Raw genomic sequence first — 21,426 nt, forward strand, 5'->3', positions numbered from 1 at the left:
CCATGTGATGGGTACAAAAGAACAAACAAATACAAGTAAAATATAACCATTACTAATCTTCCTTGAGCACTTAGTGTTTGTCAAGCATAATGCTGAGTGCTCCATGCTTTATTCTATGGAATCCTCTCATGAATCCTACACTATTATGCACTTTTTATCATCTCCATTTTAGAGACAAGAAAGAAGAAGAATCAAGAGATTAAATAACTTAACAAAGTTATATATATATTGGAAGTGGCAATAATACATTTCAAAGCCAGGTCTGACTTCTTAGGATCTATGTTTTTAAATGAATTTATTGGCTCCCAAGCCAATGAAAAGGGTCTATTCAATAAGTACTATAATTTGTGGAGAAGAATCCAGTATGTAACTGTCAAATCAACTGGTCTTTACTAGAGCAGATACACATAAGACACAGGCTAGGTACTGTGAAGGGCACAAACATGAACCAAATTATCCCTGCCATCAAGGAGCTCACAGTCTACTGAGCAATGCAGTACATAAAAATCAATACATTTAATTAAAAACATGATATGAAGGCTTACAATCAAGCAAGCACAAGGACCAGGAGAAGAAAAAAATTTAATTGGGAAATACTTGCTAGAAAAAGCATTTGGTCTGGGCCTTTAAGTATGAGTAGGTTTTAGAGAAGCAAATCTGAGGAAGGAGATAGAATGACAGTCATCAGACTTAACAGCATTAGGCGTGGCAGATCTGACTGGGGCTTTGAGTTTATTGTAATCATAATAGGAGCACAACAAACTGATTGCTTTAAGAATAAATAAAAAGAGCCTAAAGCATGATATCAAAAGCAAAGGCAATAAAACTAAAAATAGATAAACTGGACTACATCAAAATTAAACAACTTGCCCTGGACGGTTGGCTCAGCGGTGGAGCGGCGGCCTGGCGTGCGGGGGACCCGGGTTCGATTCCCGGCCAGGGCACATAGGAGAAGCGCCCATTTGCTTCTCCACCCCCCCCCCCCCCCGCTCCTTCTTCTCTGTCTCTCTCTTCCCCTCCCACAGCCAAGGCTCCATTGGAGCAAAGATGGCCCGGGCGCTGGGGATGGCTCCTTGGCCTCTGCCCCAGGCGCTAGAGTGGCTCTGGTCGCGGCAGAGCGACGCCCGGGAGGGGCAGAGCATTGCCCCCTGGTGGGCAGAGCATCGCCCCTGGTGGGCGTGCCGGGTGGATCCCGGTCGGGTGCATGCGGGAGTCTGTCTGACTGTCTCTCCCCATTTCCAGCTTCAGAAAAATACAAAAAAAATAAAATAAAATAAAATAAAAATAAAAAATAAAAACCTTTGTGCATCAAAGTATAGTCAACAGAGTGAAAAGACAACCCCCATGGAATGGAAGAAAAATTTTGAAAATTATGTATCCGATAAGGGATTAATATCTAGAATGTATAAAAATAACTCCTAAAACTCAACAACAAAAACACAAACAGTCCCATTAAAAAGTGTGCAAAGGATTCAAAAAGACATTTTTTCCAAAGAAGGTATATGAATAATCCAATAAGTATATGAAAACAGGTTCAACATCACTAGTCATTAGGGAAATGTAAATCAAAAGCACAATGAAGTACCACTGCAACTCATTAGAGTGGCTACTATCAAAGAATAAAATTTTGAGTTCCATCATAGCAGAAGCAGAGAACAGAACCCAGAGAGCCCAGACTAGTTACCATCAGAGCCCAGGAGGAGCTGCAGCTGCCAGTTACCCCAGTCACCATCATCGCAACCATGAGCAGCGAAGGCCCCACCCTCAGCACTGCTGACATCAGGCCCGGCACCATGGCAGCAGCTAGGGAGCAGCAGCCTCTGGCAGCACCCGCTGCCTGGAACAGAAAGGTCATCACAAGGAAGGTTTTGGGAACAGTAAAATAGTGTAGTTTCATTAACAGGCATGACACCACAGAAGACGTATTTGTGCACCAGACTGCCATAGAAATAACCTGGGAAGTACCTTTACAGTGTAGGAGATGGAGAGACTGTGGAGTTTGGTGTTGTTAAAGAAGAAAGGGGTCACAGAGGCAGCAAATGTTACAGGCCCTGGTGGAGTTCCAGTGCAAGGCAGTAAATATGCAGCAGATCATACCCATTATAGACAGTATCCATGTCGCAGGGGTCCTCCGTGCAATTACTAGCAGAATTACCAGAATAGTGAGAATGGGGAAAAGAATGAGGGATGGAGAATGCTCCTGAAGGCCAGGCTTAACGGTGCCAAGCCCTCCTGCAGGTGACAGTTCCCACCTCACTACATGCAAGACCCTATGGGCACAGACCACAGTATTCCCAACCCTCCTGTGCAGGGAGAAGTGATGGCGGATGCTGCTGACAACCAGGGTGTGGGAGAACAAGGTAGACCAGTGAGACAGAATATGTATGGGAGCTACAGACCACAATTTAGTAGGGGCCCTCCTCACCAGAGACAGCCAAGAAAGGACATCAATGAGGAAGATAAGGAAAATCAAGATGTGACCTAAAGTCAGCAGCCACCTCAATGTCAGTAATTGTAACTTCAATTACCAACACAGTCACCCAGAAAACTCTAAACCACAAGATGGCAAAGAGACAAAAGCAGTCTGTCCAGTGGTGAGATTTAGCCAGTTTGCACCGGTTCAGCAGAACATCATTAACAACATGTTGTTAATTTTTTGTTGAGTTCGGCAAATCGGTTGTTAAAATAGCACTTGTAATCAGGGTTCTCTCCAAGGTGGGCAGCCGCCCAATGTGGAAATCATAAATTTATTGTACATTCCTTACTCTTTTTTAACATTAATCTGTGCAACAGCATATTCTAAGCACCATAGTAATGGTCATTCCGTCCATAAGTGAAAAAGATTGCAACTGAGGATGCCAATCAAGAAGCAATATAGAAATATCTTAAATAACAGTTTTATTGCTTTTTCCAGGTATTCTTTAATATTTTTTCATTATTTTAAAACTCCTTCTTATAATATAATCTAGTTGTGTGTACCTCTTTTATTGTTCTAAGTATTAAATGCATGAAATAATAAACTATCTTTCAGTGTATTTTTTTATACTTAAAACGGTCATTAGAGCAGAGAACTGGTTGTTAAATTATTTGAATCCAATCACTGAGTCTATCCATCAGCTGAGAATTTATCTGCTCCCAAGGTTAAGCAGGGCAGGGCTGAGTAAATACCAGCTTACCATTGATTGATTTAGCCACCCAACAAGAAGAAACAAATATGAAATTCCATCAATAAGAAATGAACAAAAGATTGGAGCTGAAGACCTTAAGTGTTTGCTTTTTACTCGTTGACCAGATAACTAGGACTATTTATGCGGCATGAGGTTTTTATTATTTTCACCTAAAGACATCTCTTTTTGGTAGACAAATGTGTTTAAAAAAAAAAAAAGCCTGACCTGACCAGTGGTGGTGCAGTAGATAGAGCATCAACCTGGGATACTAATGTCCCAGGTTCAAAGCCCTGAGGTCACCAGCTTGAGAGCAGGGATTGCGACTTGAGTGTGAGATCATCAACATGACCCTATGGTCCCAAAGGTTGCTGACTTGAAGCCTTAGGTTGCTGGTTTGAGCCCAAGGTCACCGCTTGAACAAGGGGTCACTGGCTTTGCTGAAGCACTCCCTCCATCAAGGAACATGTGAGAGACAATCAATGAACAATTAAAGTGCCACAACTATGAGTTGATGCTTCTCATCTCTCCCTTACTCTCTCTCTCTCTCTCTCTTTCAAAATAAGTAAATAAATAAAGCCTATTGTTTTTCTCAATATACCTTTAAAGGTTTTTAAATTGTTTCATATCTGGTCAAGTTGAGATTTTTTGTGTGTGAGTGACAGAGACAGAGACAGAGAGAGGGACAGATAGGGACAGATAGGCAGGAAGGGAGAGAGTTGAGAAGCATCAATTCTTCATTGCGTGTGGAAGACTGCAAGCTGACCAAGTCCTAACAGTTTAAGGCTTAAGCCAAAGGGCTAAGCTCTTCCCCACAACCTCTGATTGTTTGATTAAGTTGGTAAGGACAATTTATATGCCCTTCCCCACACCTCCATGTTAGCTGTGATGCTGACTGTTTCTACTTGTCACATCCCCCATGTCCCTCAAAGAGACTGGAGGCAGTTTTCTTTTTACCTTTTTGTTTTGTGAAGTTAAAATATTAAGCATGGTAGGGGGGTTTCTGCACTTGGGAGAATTCTTGGTTTGCCTCAGAAATGTGTCTTTGTATCTGAATTCTCTTTGTTTTGCAAATGGCTTTGCTCTCTGCACTGTAAGTAAGTTTTGGGTGTGCAGGCCACTCTTGCAGACCATCAGTCTTGGCAATTAGACCTCTCAATCCCATCCTTTTTCTCTCTTTGTTTATTTTCTAATCCTCCACCGTCCCCACTCGAGACCTGCACAATTACGAGTCATGCTGTTCACGACAGTTGCGGTTCCTTAGTTGTTCATTGATTGCTTTCTCATCTGTGCCTTGATTGGGAAGCTACCTTTTGGGCTCAAGCCAGTGACCATGGGGTCATGTCTATGATCCTACACTCAAGCCAGTGACCCTGTGCTCAAGCCGATAAGCCCACACTCAAGCCAGATGAGCCCAAGCTCAAGCCAGTGACCTCAGGACTTCAAACCTGGGTTCTCTGTGTCCCAGTTCAATGCTCTATCCACTGCACCACTGCCTGGTCATGCACAAGTTGAGATTTTTAAGAACCTCATTTTTAATTCATAATAAAAGTTTACATTTTTTCCAAAAAAGTCAACAAAATGCAAACACTTGTTAATAAATGTCTTAAATAATAAAATAATAATTTTAATTTTAATTAAAAATAGAAAATAATAAGTTTTGTCAAGAAAAAAATGTGAAGAAATTGGAATCCTTGTGTACTGTTGGTGGGTAGGTAAAATTATGCAGCTGTTATGGAAAACAATATGGCAGGTCCTCAAAAAATTAAAAATAAAATTACCATAGGATCCAGCAATTGCACCTCTGGTTATATAATCAAAAGACTTGAAAACAGAGTCTTTAAGAAATAATTGTTCACTCATGTTATAGCAACATTATGCACAATACCCAAAATATGAAAATAATCAAGATATCCACTGATGGATAAATGGATAAACAAAATGAAATATAAACATACAATGGAATATTATTCAGCCTTAAAAAGAAAAAAAATTCTGATACATGCTACAACATGGATGAATCTTGAAGTAATTATGCTCAGTGAAATAAGCCAGTCATAAAAAAACAAATACTGTGTGACTGCACTTATATGAAGTACCTAAAAAAGTCAAATTAATTTATACAAAATGTAGAATGGTGGTTGCCAAGGGTCAGGGAAGAGAAGAATCAGAAATTATTGTTAATGGATACCGAGTTTGCTTTTGAATATGCAATGTATATTTCATCACAATTAAATTTTTAAATTTTTTCAGTTAAAAATAAGGCTACAGTAATCTTAAGTTAAATTAATAGAAGTAGTGTCCAGGTAAGAAGAAAATAGAACTCCACCTTGCACTGCTCAATCAAGACAATCGCAAAATGATTCTGAGAGTCTTTACAACATAGAGTTTTTCCAGAAGAATGTGATGAGGACTTCTCTCCTCAAAAAGATTTAAAGGATGTTAGAGGCATTTGCAAGTATCTGAAGACTGTCACACAGAACAAGGAGCAATCTTACCTTACTTGAAAGACTAAGACTACAGCCAACAGGTTCAAGTTAAAGGTAAGGTGATTTTGCCCAATTTAAGAAGAAATGTTTTTATATTTATAACATTCCCCAAACCGAGGCTATGTTTTTTGGAGGTCATTATTCTCTCATCACTTGCCCTGTCTAAGAAGAGACTATGTGCCCAACAGTCAGGATCACTGTAGAGGGACTTTGACAGTGGAAGGAACTTGATTAGATGGTTTCTAAGTTGAACTAGATAATCCTATTCTATGATTCTATGATTTAAAAGGGTCACCTAGTGCAGACACCCACATAACCCAGAAATCTCTGCCTTGGTATCCTTGCCAAATAGTTCCCAGTTCCTGTCAAAATCTGGTTTAAAACAATAATGCCCTAGGATGTTTTCACTCAAGTGCCTTCTTCTCACCTATGGTCTCTAGCCAGATGAGTTGTGGTGAGTCAGATGAGAAATAAAAGAAGCCATATTTCACATCTACTCTCTTCATGTGTGAGCAGGAGACTGAAGGGTATGTGAATCACCACAATTGCGTCCCTGGGTAGGACCAATGGTCCATGCAGCCATTGTTTGTATCTCCATCTGAAAAAAAGCAGAGGACAAGAGTGGTGTCCACACACATTAAGATGCCCCTGCATGAGCAGCCCCTTGTGGTTTAGCTACTACAAAACATCCAATCTCTTTTGAAAATACCAGCACTTCCAACACTATCAACCTTATCAGAGATAATCCCACATATTTACAAACAAAAATGTCCTAATTCTTCTCTCCATCTGTCTTTGAAATTCAAAGAAAGAATTTCTTAGTTTTAGAAAATTCTCTCCAAAGAAAAGTAGAAATTTCCAGAAGACTAGAAGCCACCTTCAGGAGATATGAGGAGAGCTTAAGGAATGATCCTTTAAACTACAAGAGCCCTCTACTCTTTAGAATTTATTCCTTTTGAGAGAAATCCAAAAATGCCAGGAAGCTAAAGAGTCATTGCCCCACAGACAGTAATATGAGTTTACATGATAATTTGATTAAATGACACCTGATAAGGAAACTAGAATGAGAAAAGGAGTCAGATTCCTAGACTTAATGGGTATTTACCAGTTAAAAATACTTTGACCAATGAAATTTTATTCATCCCTTCATTTACATATTTATTTATTTATTTATCAACAAATACTGAATGCCTAGTATGTTTCAAGAACCATCTAGGAACCAGGGATGCATTCATTTCAAAACATAGACAAAAATCATGGTCCTTGTAGTTTACATCCTAATAGAGATAAGAGGGAATAAATAAGTAAAATATATATCAGATAATGTCCAGTGCTACAGAAAAAAATAAGGAATGAAGGAAGATAAATACTGAGGGTTACAAAAACAAAATAAGGTTGTCAAGGTGGGTATCCTGAGAAAGTAGCATTGGAGCAAAGACCTGAAGAAGGTAAGGGAAAGAAACCAATGAATATCTAAAGAAGAGAATTCCAAGAAGAGGGAACAGCAGCTGCAAAGGTTCTAAGGCAGTGGCATGCCAGGTACATTCAGGAAATAGTAAAGAAACAAGTGGATACAAATGAGCAAGGGGGTGAGTCACAGAAGATGAGGTCATAGAGGCCACCCTGCGCATCCACAATCATGCAAGGCCTAGTAACCTTTAGGATCTGGGAATTTCCCCAAAGCAAACTGAAGAGCCATCAGACTATTTAACCTCAATCCTTTTCTATTTCTTGATCACACCTAAGATTTTTTTCCCTTATGTGTTTGCAGTCTACAGATCCGGACTAGATGATACTCAAATGAAATGGCCATGCAGGCTGTCATCTGACTCTTGATTCTGTTCAAAGCTACAGAAGTCCTGTCTCTTGGGAGCAACATTCTCAAGGATGCTGCATTTGGTTAACCCCACATGCCCAAAAATGTGTAGCTGCCTAAGAACCACCACAGCCCATAAAACAAAACAAGGAGTTTATGATCCAGTTAAAAATCAAGTGCTGGTGTGTGCATGCACACACACACACACACAAACACACACACACACACACTTTGGGATTATTGCAAAGCAACCTATGGACAAGTGTAACACTTAATAATACCATCCTATACTATATTACACATGGCTTTTTTTACATTTTCACATGCAAATCTTATATCAACCCTTCAAAGTAGTTACATATAGTTAAAAATACCTTACATATAAAGAAACTGATGAGCTTGAATGACTTCCCCAACAGGGTCCAGCTAATTAACTTGTACAGAGTTAGGATTTGAACCCAGATCTTGAGAGTCTAACTCCTGGGACCTTGGCACTGCTCCACAGCAGGGTCCCCTTTAGCAAGCAGCTAAGTGCATAAGGAACTATATAAATAGAGGTAATCAGAATCTGGTAAAATTAACCAAATATTCTTTGGAGTAGAGCTTTGAGGCAAGTCTTAAATGTGAAAAGGATGTGGATTGGCAAATGGGAAAAGGCAGGGATTCCGGGCATGGGAATAGTCTGTGTAGACACACTGATGGGTATCTACCAAGTTAAATGCAGGGAACAGTACATATATTAGGTGCCTAAAGGAAAGGGTCATTTTAGGAAGTGACTGAAGATTATGTAGAGGGAGGTTTCACTCCTTCCTAGTGACATCTTTAAAATGTAAATCTGCTTATGTCATTGTGTCATCTACTAAAAATTCTATAATGACTCTCCATAGTCTATGGGATAAAATCTAAATTTCTTTTGCCCACAAAGTCCTCCATGATCTCCCCTGCTTAGCTTTCCCACTCCACCCCTATCCCTCCCTATCTCACACCCTACAACCAACTTGTCCCACAGGATTCGGCACAAGCGTCGCCTTCTCTAAGCTGCCCTCCCTGAGCCCACTGTCTGGGTGAGGTGCCCCTTCCGTGTGCTCTCATGACACCCTTTATCAGAGCCCTTATTATCCTGGATTAAAATAATGGGTTGACCTGCATGACTCCCTGACCACACTGTAATCTCCTCAAGGGCTAGGACCATATATCATTTCTTTCTGTATCCGCAGTTCTTCACACATCACAAGTGTTAATTAAGGTTCATTGAGTAAATGAATGAATAAATGAATGGATGGAAGAGGACAGCAGGCAAAGAGAATAAAAAAATCAACTAACAATTGTATATGTAAAAATAGGTTTTCACTTCATCAGAAAAGTAGCATAATGATAATAGTACTTGAGGAAGAATATTTCTTTTTTCTTTTTTTTTTAATAATTTTATTTTTTTAATGGGGCGACATCAATAAATCAGGATACATATATTCAAAGATAACAAGTCCAGGTTATCTTGTTTTTCAATTATGTTGAATACCCATCACCCAAAGTCAGATTGTCCTCTGTCATCTTCTATCTAGTTTTCTTTGTGCCCCTCCCCCTCCCCCTTTCCCTCTCTCTTTCCCCCCTCCCCCCCCCAACCACCACACTCTTATCAATGTCTCCTAGTTTCACTTTTATGTCCCATCTACATATGGAATAATGCAGTTCCTGTTTTTTTCTGATTTACTTATTTCACTTTGTATAATGTTATCAAGATCCCACCATTTTGCTGTAAATGATCCGATGTCATCATTTCTTATGGCTGAGTAGTATTCCATAATGTATATGTGCCACATCTTCTTTATCCAGTCATCTATTGACGGGCTTTTTGGTTGTTTCCATGTCCTGGCCACTGTGAACAATGCTGCAATGAACATGGGGCTGCATGTGTCTTTATGTATCAATATTTCTGAGTTTTGGGGGTATATACCCAGTATAGGGATTGCTGGGTCATAAGGTAGTTCTATTTTCAGTTTTTTGAGGAACCACCATACTTTCTTCCATAATGGTTGTACTACTTTACATTCCCACCAACAGTGTACGAGGGTTCCTTTTTCTTCACAGCCTCTCCAACATTTGCTATTACCTGTCTTGTTAATAATAACCAATCTAACAGGTGTGAAGTGGTATCTCATTGCAATTTTGATTTGCATTTCTCTAATAACTAAAGAAGATGAGTATCTTTTCATATATCTGTTGGCCATTTGTACTTCTTCCTGGGAGAAGTGTCTGTTCATGTCCTCTTCCCATTTTTTTATTGGATTGTTTGTTTGTTGTTGAGTTTTATGAGTTCTTTGTATATTTTGGATATTAGGCCTTTATCTGAGCTGTTGTTTGAAAATATCATTTCCCATTTAGTTGGCTTTCTGTTTATTTTGTTATCAGTTTCTCTTGCTGAGCAAAAACTTCTTAGTCTGATGTAGTCCCATTCATTAATTTTTGCCTTCACTTCTCTTGCCATTGGAGTCAAATTCATAAAATGCTCTTTAAAACCCAGGTCCATGAGTTGAGTACCTATGTCTTCTTCTATGTACTTTATTGTTTCAGGTCTTATGTTTAGATCTTTGATCCATTTTGAGTTTAGTACAGGGGGACAAACTGTAGTCCAGTTTCATTCTTTTGCATGTGGCTTTCCAGTTTTCCCAGCACCATTTATTGAAGAGGCTTTCTTTTCTCCATTGTGTGTTCTTGGCCCCTTTATCAAAAATTATTTGACTATATATATGTGGTTTTATTTCTGGACTTTCTATTCTGTTCCATTGGTCTGAGTGTCTATTTTTCTGCCAATACCATGCTGTTTTGATTGTCGTGGCCCTATAATAGAGTTGAAGTCAGGTATTGTAATGCCCCCAGCTTTATTCTTTTTCTTTAGGATTGCTTTGGCTATTCGGGGTTTTTTATAGTTCCATATAAATCTGATGAATTTTTGCTCTATTTCTTTAAAAAACGTCATTGGAAGTTTGATGGGAATTGCATTAAATTTGTATATTGCTTTGGGTAATATGGCCATCTTGATTATATTTATTCTTCCTAACCAAGAACAAGGTATATTCTTCCATCTCATTATATCTTTTTCGATTTCCCTTAAAAATAGTTTATAGTTTTCATTATATAAGTCCTTTACATTCTTTGTTATGTTTATTCCTAAGTATTTTATTTTTTTTGTTGCAATCATGAAGGGGATTATTCTTTTGAGTTCATTCTCAATTGTTTCATTGTTGGCATATAGAAAGGCTATTGACTTCTGTATGTTAATTTTGTATCCTGAGACCTTACTGTATTGGCTTATTGTTTCTAGTAGTCTTTTTGTGGATTCTTTGGGGTTTTCGATGTATAGGATTATATCATCTGCAAAAAGTGATACCTTTACTTCTTCTTTTCCGATATGGATGCCTTTTATTTCTTTGTCTTGTCTGATTGCTCTGGCTAGAACCTCTAGTACCACATTAAATAAGAGTGGAGAGAATGGACAACCCTGTCTTGTTCTTGATTTAAGGGGGAAAGCCTTCAGTTTTGTGCCATTAATATGATGTTAGCTGATGGTTTATCATATATGGCCTTTATCATGTTGAGATATTTTCCTTCTATACCCATTTTGTTGAGAGTCTTAAACATAAAATTGTGTTGTATTTTATCGAAAGCCTTTTCTGCATCTATTGATAAGATCATGTGGTTTTTGTTCTTTGTTTTGTTGATATGGTGTATTACGTTAACCGTTTTACGTATGTTGAACCATCCTTGAGATTCTGGGATGAATCCCACTTGATCATGATGTATTATTTTTTTAATATGTTGTTGTATTCGATTTGCTAGTATTTTGTTTAGTATTTTAGCATCTGTATTCATTAGAGATATTGGTCTGTAGTTTTCTTTTTTTGTGCCATCCTTGCCTGGTTTTGGTATGAGGGTTATGTTGGCCTCATAAAATGTGTTTGGAAGTATTGCTTCTTCTTCAATTTTTTGGAAGACTTTGAGTAGAATAGGAACCAAGTCTTCTTTGAATGTTTGATGAAATTCGCTGGTATAGCCATCAGGGCCTGGACTTTTATTTTTGGGGAGATTTTTAATGGTTTTTTCTATTTCTTCTCTACTAATAGGTCTGTTTAGGCTTTCTACTTCTTCTTGACTCAGTCTAGAAAGGTTGTATTGTTCTAGGAATTTATCCATTTCTGAGGAAGAATATTTCGATAATAGATAATGGTATATATTGGTCAGCAGATAGTGGGACATTGGACAAATCACTAAACCTCTTAAGCATCAGCTTCTTCATCTAAAAGAAAAAAAAATGGATGTAGCTACCAAAGAGCTGCTTTGGCATGTTGGAAAGAGCCTTTTACCATCATGTGACATTGAGCAGGTCACTTGGTCTCTATGCTTCATTCTCCTTATCTGCAAAATATGAATACCACACTCATAGGTCTATCGTGTTATTTTTGTATCTAGTATAGAGCATGACAAATGGAAGGCATTCAATAAATTATAGTTTCCCTTCCCTCCTGAGCAACTACTCTGCACTTATACCTGTGAGTTTTTATCCCAAGCCTCTGATAAGGTCTAGAGTCTGGAGAAAAGGAGGGTAAGTGGAGAGCTACGCCTACGGAGCCTTGTACCAGTACTTAGCAGAACGAGAGGTAGGAAACTCTTTGCAACCAAGTGAGAACCACAAGGACATAATGGGTTTAATGATGCTTTAGATAAATGAATTGCGTCAAAGATTAATAATGGATGGGAGGAGGCAACAAAATAGCTTTGAAACCTGATTTCTAAGCAGGCAAGTCCAAGAGAGGAAATGGGCTAGATGGCGTAGGGTCTGAGAGTGAGGTCAGGGAAGAAGAATCCCTCACTCACATCTCTCTCTCCCTTGTGCTCATGAGTCACCCTGTGGCCACAGGCAAGTTCCCCAACCTCTGCCTCCATCTCGTCCTTAAGAAAACGAGCATCATGTTAGCACAGCAAAAAAACTGAAATGTTTGGGATCCTGACAGCAAAAAGCCACTGAGATGACAGATCCTGATAATCTGAGATTAAGAACTAGTTTACAACACCAGTCCTGGATTTCCTGAGCACATGGTAAGAAAAGGCCAATGGAACAACAAACATGTCTGAATTTCAGCAACTGGGTGTTTGGCAAGGTTTGATGAAGAAACTGCCTGAATTCTGACATGTAGTAGGAATAAGATTCAATATAGAAACATAAAACAATGAGACCGAATACCCCACAATAATGGAGGCTGATTATCCACTGATAGATAAAGGACAGAGAGTACAAATCCCACAACATTCACAGTATTTTCAAGGAAGGTCATATTTCACACTTGTGGAAGCTACAGTCTCATGAAGGTCTCTGGGCAGTTCCACACACAGGAATCTTGTCTAGACCCTCTCTTCTTTCTTCATGGATTTCCCCCCAGGATTCTGCAGTTAGATGACAAGAAAAGGAAAAGAACATGAGGAATCTTAAAAATTCTCTTCTTGCTTTTTTTCCCTATAAGCTCAAAGCACTTTATAATTTATGATCTTATTTTCCCCCACCCCCAGAATGGAGGGAGGAAGCAGGAGTCATTATCCTAGTTTCACAGATAGACACTGGGGCCAGAGATTTTAAGTGACTCACCTGGGGTCACAGAGAATGCCAGTGTGAGCTGGGCCCACAGCAGGGACCCCCCTACTTCTCAGTTTATCACATGACCAGCCAGAATCTGTTTAAAAATGAACAATTCTTGAAGAGGATACATTCTTATCCCCTGACACTACTGTGTATAAAAAAGATCCATTTGTACAATTCTGGGAGGAAATTTGGTGGGGCTACCTTAAGGCCATTCCAATTATCTTGAAAAATTATTGGTACAAATGATTTCAAGATATTGTTCATAATATAATCTACTGGAGCTATACTCCAAAGACCTCTATAGTAACTTATGTCTCAACACACACCCTATAATCAAAATTTACTTATTATATTACAGTTGGCATAATTGGGCAGGGCAAAAAGAAAAGTTCAGTTCAAAAGATGTCTGGCTCATGTCCTGGCCTTAGGTATAAGCCCACACCTAGTAGGTTTGTGCAATAAAGATATTTCACCCCAAATTTGCTTCCCATGGAGATTTTTTTTTTTTTAATTTTTCCGAAGCCAGAAACCGGGAGGCAGTCAGACAGACTCCAGCATGCGCCCGGCCAGGATCCACCCGGCATGCCCACCAGGGGGTGACGCTCTGCCCATCTTGGGGCATCGCTCTTTTGCAATCAGAGCCATTCTAGCACCTGAGGCAGAGGCCACAGAGCCATCCTCAGCGCCAGGGCAAACTTTGCTCCAGTGGAGCCTTGGCTGCGGGAGGGGAAGAGAGAGACAAAGAGGAAGGAGAGGGGGAGGGGTGGAGAAGCAGATGGGCGCTTCTCCTGTGTGCCCTGGCCGGGAATCGAACCCGGGACTCCTGCACGCCAGGCCAACACTCTACCACTGCCACTGAGTCAACCGGCCAGGGCCCCATGGAGATTTTGAGGGAGTATTTCTCCCCTCCTATGAGTCCACAGGGCAAAGAAGCCCATGAGTTGCCACAGAAAGAAGAAAGGAAACCGAGAGCTGCCTGTCGGAATGAGACCTGCCTGAGAATTTCTCAGCTCGAATTTCCTCAGTGGCATTCTATGGAATGTGATTGTCAGAAGACAGCACAAGGGGAAAAATAGAGTTGCTGGTCTATAAGTTTCAGATACGATTTAGACTAGAGTCAGAGGCAGATTTAACGGTGGGCACACCAGACATGCGCCCTGGGCCCCGACTTTTGAAGGGCCCCACAAACCCCAACTTTACACTGTTTTCTAATAACACCAAGTTTGATTTCATATGTGCAATTTGAACATTAACGTACATAATATTTTTTTATTTATTTAAAAACATAGTTAACATGAATTTTTATTTTCCCTGTCTCTTTTTTTTTTTAAGGGGCCCAATATTTTTTTTCTGTACTTGGGGCCTCAACAGACCTTAATCTGCCTCTGGCTAGAGTTCTTCTTTGGAAACTCACAGTACATATGAGTTTTTGAGAAGTCCTGCTGTACAAGAACAATTAAACAAGCAAACAAATAAATAAATAACATTTCAATTTGCTTAACCCCAAGTTCCCAAATTAGTTAATTGAAAGCATGATGTACCTGAATACCTAGGAAAACCCCATGAAACTAGAACTTTAACTATAAACACTATTGGGAGAATAAGAGATTCATCATAATGCCATCTCCACACAAAACAGAACTATCTTAAGCTTCACATGTGGTCTGCAATCAGCATTGTGAGAACCACTTACCACCTGGGTCCTTCTCTAAATGCCTGGAACTTGGAATCATTCATTCAAGACCAACTTCTTCTGGAGAGTTGAGGAATAGGTGGCATGTAAAAAAAGGGAAAATCAAAGGAGAACAAAATTGGAGCTATCACATGTCTTGATTTCAAACTATATTACAGAGCTATAGTAATCCAGACAGCAAAATACTGGCACAAAAACAAACACAAAGATCAATGGAACAGAATAGAGATTCCAGAAATAAAACCACGCTTATATAATCAATTAATCTATGACAAGGGAAGCAAGACTATACAATAGGGGAAAGAGTAGTCTCTTCAGTAAATGGTGTTGAAGAAACTGGGTAGCTGCATGCAAAAGAAAATGGATCTGAACCACTTTCTCACACCATATGCAAAAATAAACTCAAAATGGGTTACAGACTTAAATGTAAGACCAGAAACCATAAAACTCTTAGAAAAAAACATAGGCAGAAAACTGTGTGACATTCGTCTAGGAAATATATTTTTGACTATGTCTCCTGAGGCAAGAGCAACAAAAGCAAAAATAATGTAAATACATCAGCTAAAAAGCTTTTGCACAGGCCCTGGCTGGTTGGCTCAGTGGTAGAGCATCGGCCCAGCTTGTGGAAGTCCTGGGTTCAATTCTTGGCCAAGGAACACAGGAGAAGCGCCCATCTGCTTCTCCACCCCTCCCCCTCTCCTTCCTCTCTCTCTCTCTCTTCCCCTCCCGCAGCCAAGGCTCCATTGGAGCAAAGCTGGCCCAGGTGCTGAGGATAGCTTCATGACCTCCACTTCAGGCACTAGAATGGCTCCAGTTGCAGTGGAGCAATGGCCCAGATGGGCAGAGCATCGCCCTCTGGTGGGCATGCCAGATGGATCCTGGTTGGGCACATGCGGGAGTCTGTCTGTCTGCTATCCCCCGCTTTTCACTTTGGAAAAATAAAATTTTTTTTTTTTTTTGTATTTTTCTGAAGCTGGAAACGGGGAGAGACAGTCAGACAGACTCCCGCATGCGCCCCACCGGGATCCACCCGGCACCCCCACCAGGGGGCGACGCTCTGTCCACCAGGGGGCGATGCTCTGCCCCTCTGGGGCGTCGCTCTGTTGCGACCAGAGCCACTCTAGCACCTGGGGCAGAGGCCAAGGAGCCATCCCCAGCACCCGGGGCCATCTTTGCTCCAGTGGAGCCTTGGCTGCGGGAGGGGAAGAGAGAGACAGAGAGGAAGGAGGGGGGAGGGGTGGAGAAGCAGATGGGCGCTTCTCCTGTGTGCCCTGGCCGGGAATCGAACCCGGGACTTCTGCATGCCAGGCCGACGCTCTACCACTGAGCCAACCGGCCAAGGCAAAAAAAATTTTTTTAAAGCTTTTGCACAGCAAAGAAAACCATCAACCAAATGAAGAGGCAACTCACTAAGTAGGAAAAGATACTCACAAATTATGTACCAATAGCATTAATATCCAAAATATATTAACTATGTTATACACCTGAAATCATATAACATTGTATGTCAAAAAACAATACTCTAATCTTTCTTAAATATTAATTTAAAAGTAAAGGAAAACAACAGAAAGGGATCAGGTATGACTGAGTTCTTCCATTTTTGTTTTACCAAATTCTGATGAATCAAAAATAATATTCTCAGTGGAAGACAAAACACAAATTTCAAACTACATGTTCTACTACCTTCCAGGCTGCCAGCATATTATTTCATTAGCTTTAAATTTCCATGGCTTCCACATAAACAGATTGGCCAAAAGAGAAGACCACATTTGGCCAATCTAGAAAGTTAGAAACCTGGCTCAGCCACTGGGTGACCTCTGGCATAGAATTTAATCTCATAGTGGCTCTGTTTCCATATCTAGAAAGCAGAGGCAGTAGCCTTTTCGTCAGGCTAGGCAGGACGGCAGAAGAAGATTGTAAAATCCTTTACGATACCTTTAGTGTCCTGCAAAACCTTAATGATTATAATCAAGCTGGGGCTAGAAGTCTGCAAGGTCTGCACATGACATTCAGCAGTCACTGATCTGATAACAGGATGTTCTCAGCCCCAGTGTTTCCAGGAGCTGCACAAACTGGTCTTGGTCATGTCTGGTTTCTTCACACAAAGTTGTTAGGGGAAAACATCACTGAAGTCAAGTCATCTTAATCTAATTATCACCATGTCTCATGGGAGACAAGATGCTCCTAGCCTCCTAACAAAAATCATGAACTTCTGTATACTTGTGGCTGGTTAAGGGGACCACCTTCATAAAACTGACACCTGCTTCAGAGGGCCACCCATGATAAAGCATGTGTTTGTTCTAAACACATCAGAGGGGGCAAAAGCATTTCCTGAACTATGATGGAGGAGAGGGATAAGGTCTTTTAACTGAGACTTTTCATATCAAAGTATTGTCATGTCCACACAGGCAACAAACTTAAGAAGTGTATTGAATGACAGGAATTTGAGTTTTAAAGTCAGGTCTGGATTCAGCTACCAGCTCTGCCATTTGCCAACATCTTTGACCTTAAGTAAGTCATTTAATACCTCCATCTACAAAATGAGAATGAACATGCATACTATACAAAATTGATTAAGAATTAAATGAGATGACAGTTACTATCATTTCTGGCTTAGAGTGATAGTGATGATGATGATGGTAATGATGGGGATGATGGGGATGATAATGATGATCACAAAAATAAAAAATAAACTCCCCACCACCATGTCATATAGGCCAAAACTCTCACCACTAAACTGGACAGAGATTTCTCTTGTCTATCTGTGTATTTTCATTACCTGGACCAGTGCACAGTAAGTTTGATTAGACTAACTTTATTATATGATGCTGAGTGCAGAGGATTAGGCTGAGATATGGCAGATGCTTGAATTAGAAAGGTGAGGTCTCTTTCATGAGCCATTGTTTAAATATGGGCAAAACCAGTCCACTTAGACTCACTTAAGCTGGTGCCCAAGCAGTTTTTCTCAGTGACACAAATTCTGCTTATTCAAGGCTTCATTTGAATAATAATAACAGAAGGTCAGGCTGGCTCAGGTGACACTCTTGGAATTGCTTTTAAGATACAAATACGTAACTAGTCCTTTCGTGAAAATAATTTCTTTTCCCCAACCTTCATTTTTAAATTCCAAAAGAAAGCACCCACCAAGCCAGTGTAGAGAGAACTAAGATATTAGTTTTAATATCATTACTCTTGCCCTTCTCGTCCCTTGCATCCTGACCACCATTCCAGCCATCAATTCTACCATCCATTTCATACTCCAAGTAAGATTTTTAGAAATTAAATTGTGCCCTCTCTCCTATCTTATGATTCATTGTGACTTCTCTCACATGTTCCTTTTCTACCCCTTCTCTTCATCCTAATTTTCCCATCAGAAACTGTCTGAACTCGTATAAGGCTACTTTCAGATCATGGCACTTACACAGTGTCTTGTATATATGACACACATATATTCACATATATGACACAATTCATTCCCTCTTTGAACCAACAAGTTCTGCTGAGTGCCTGCTTCATGACAAACAGTGGGAACACTGTAGCAAACAAAACAAATATGTTGCCTCCTTTCATGGAACCTACCTCTTATTGTACACATTTCCTTTCTAAATGAATAGATGGATGGTTGAAACCAATGTCTCTTCATACAGTCAATCTTCGAAAGGAAGAAGGAGATACAACCTTTTGTCAAAGAGTAAAGACCTACTTTTGCCCCATCTTGAATATTGGCACTAAAAGAAGGGATCACATTGTCAGAAAAAATGACTTTTTTGCCCTGTAAGAAGTTGTAATCATTCCCCATTTGTAACACCTATAGAAGATTGGTTCACTTCAAAGACCCAACTTGTGCTGCTGACAGCACTTGCTCATGTAATTTGGGAAATGCTTTCAAGTGGTACTAGATGACAGCAAGCCAGCTCAGAGCCCAGAGCTAGGTCAGACGCCCAGAGAAGCTGCATTCACAGCACTCTTCATCTGCAGATAAGAAAAAGCAGCAAAAATGTATATCTGAAAAGCTCCAATTACACGTCTGACAGAATAGCTAAAAAGCTAAAATAAATGTTTATTGTGTAACCTCTTTAGTGAATTTTAAGGTTTAAAGTTTTAAGAGCTATTTAACTTTATCACACTTATAAAGCACCCTGCCAGGTGCAACATAAGGAAAGTAAAATGCATTCTTGTCTTCTAGAAGCATTGATCCCTATAAATGCTTCTGTTTCTGCTCTTTTATATCTTAAAATGAAATTTTCAATTCCTGATGATAGTCTGATTATTATCTTCTACTTGTTTCATATCATTTCTCTTGGAATTAAACTTTTATTTTAAGAATTTAATGTATTTAATATTTGAATAGATAACACATTCACATGGTTCAAATATCAAAACCTATAAGAAAGTAGAATAGTGAAGGGGTTTGTCATGGGCAGAGATATGGGTTGGGCACCATAGGCAACCTTTTTGGCCACAAGAAACAGAGCGGTGTTGATGCCAGTTCTGATGCTGGTGGAAATGTGGTTTAGTAAGGTGTCATGCCAGGCAATGGCGCAGTGGATATTGCGTCGGACTGGGATGCGGAGGACCCAGGTTCGAGACGCTGAGGTCAACAGCTTGAGTGCAGGCTCATTTGGTTTGAGCAAAGCTCACCAGCTTGGTCCCAAGGTCGCTGGCTTGAGCAAGGGGTTACTCAGTCTGCTGTAGCCCCACGGTCAAGGCACATATGAGAAAGCAGTCAATGAACAACTAAGGTGTCGCAAAGAAAAACTGATGATTGATGCTTCTCATCTCTCTCCATTCCTGTCTGTCTGTCCCTATCTTTCCCTCTCTCTGTCTCTGTAAAAAAAAAAAAAAAAAAAAAAAGGTATGGTGTCACATAAAAGGCATTTTATATGACCCACACTTGTAGAAACTTAGGCTGTTATATAGTAAGATTTATTTGGAGTTCAAATAGAAGGTTTCTTACAGGCTTTCAGAGTCTCATCTCTGTCTATCCTCCCGAAGAAAAAGTCTAGTATTATCTTCATTAAACTCAGTATAAAAACCAAAATCCAGATATTCTGCACCAAGCTTAGTCCAGTCCAGGCATTGCTCAAAGCCTGTACTTGGGAGACTACAGGGCTGCCAACCTCTGCAGCATGGAAACAAATGAGGCAAGCACATCCCCAAGCAGGAAGACAGAGAGAGAAGGGCAAAAAGGGCCAAAGGGGCCCAATTTCTCTTAAGTCCATGTTTATATTTTGGGGCTCATAAGGACTAACTTTCCTTAAACCAAGCAATCAGTTCCTTTAAAATTTCACAGGCTTTGTGCTGGTTCTTCCCACTAACCAATTAGATTCTTCTGCCAGGCTAGACTGACAAACCTCTGTGGTCACCATTCCGGCTTTCACTGCACCTTCCTTAAAGTGGAAACACAGAAGGACCCTTCTGCAGCACCATCAGTGCTTTGGGAGATTCTTTCCAAACACTAGAAATTTAGTCCAGAGGGCTGATGGCACAATGAACCAATTAGCCTTTGAATGCTACATAGCCCTTTAGTAAATTAAACTAAACAAAATACTGAAGTTTTTTTACTGAATCAGGCTTTCCAATTTTTATAAAACATAATGTCCAACTCCCTGTGCTCGCTTTCTCCATCAATATCTAGCTACCTCCCTACATTAACAGTGCCACCGAGCAGGACAAGGTCATCCTGTAACTGAAGCAGCAGTGAAACAAGATGAAGCAGCACCAGAAGAGGTCACACAGCAACTGGAGGGTGAGTGAAGGTCACCTGGCAGCTCCTGCAGGCTGGGAGGAAGGAGCAGGCCAAGCTGCTGCTCAAGAAGAAGTGATACTGGGGGTAGCTGCTGGACAAGACAGAAAACCAGACCACCAACCTGGAGCCCATGGTCCAGAGAGCACTGAGTTCACCCAGATTGAAATGTAGGTGATGGATGGGCTGCAGTTTGGAAATGAGTGTCTGAATAAGATGCACCAGGTGATGCATCTTATATAGAAGAAGTGGAGCAGATACTGGATGAGACCCAGAAGACCATGGAATACCAGCGGGCAATAGGTAAATTGTTGGCAGGAAGCTTCATTTAAGAGGATGAAGTTGCCATCCTGGAGGAGCTAAACACAACCACTCAGGAACAAATCGAGCTCCCAGAAGCTCCTTCAGAGCTCTTTGCCAAAAACAAACCAGAGAAAGTCCTCATTAAGGCCAGGCCTAGGCAGGCAGTTCTGGTGGCAGCTGCCTAACTAGGCCACCTCGCGTGGAACTGGCAGGGACTTCCCAGGGACTGGGGCCCACAGAGAGCTGAGGAGCATCGCCAGCCCTGCCGGGGCTCTCAGGAGGCCAGTGCTGATGGTGCAGCATGCACAGGGCTTGCTGTCAGGGTGACTCCATGGAGCCTTTCCCCAGGTCAGGGGCTGCTGCCTTGCTCTCATTTCTGGATTAAATAGCAACACTCAAAACCTCCAACCAAACACAACTTCTGAGGATGTGGTTCCCCCAGGGCTGTGGCCAGCCCACATGCCTGGTGCTGATCACATTCCCTGGCCCCATGAGTCTCCTCAGGCCCCTTTCTTCCATCAGAAGGGGCATCAAACCTAACCCTGCCTTTCCCTTTCACTTCCTGCCGCTCCCATTTGTTGGC

The 21,426-nt window shown here is 40.7% G+C and overlaps 2 pseudogenes; both read left to right on the forward strand.

Moving 5' to 3' along the window:
* The first annotated feature begins 1,793 nt into the window (after positions 1–1,793).
* LOC136322588 (Y-box-binding protein 1 pseudogene) lies at positions 1,794–2,663 on the forward strand (annotated as a pseudogene).
* An 11,316-nt stretch (positions 2,664–13,979) lies between these two features.
* On the forward strand, positions 13,980–21,028 carry LOC136322589 (charged multivesicular body protein 6-like; annotated as a pseudogene).
* The last annotated feature ends 398 nt before the right edge of the window (positions 21,029–21,426 follow it).

This window comes from Saccopteryx bilineata, chromosome 2, assembly GCF_036850765.1.
Source record: "Saccopteryx bilineata isolate mSacBil1 chromosome 2, mSacBil1_pri_phased_curated, whole genome shotgun sequence".
Taxonomy (NCBI): domain Eukaryota; kingdom Metazoa; phylum Chordata; class Mammalia; order Chiroptera; family Emballonuridae; genus Saccopteryx; species Saccopteryx bilineata.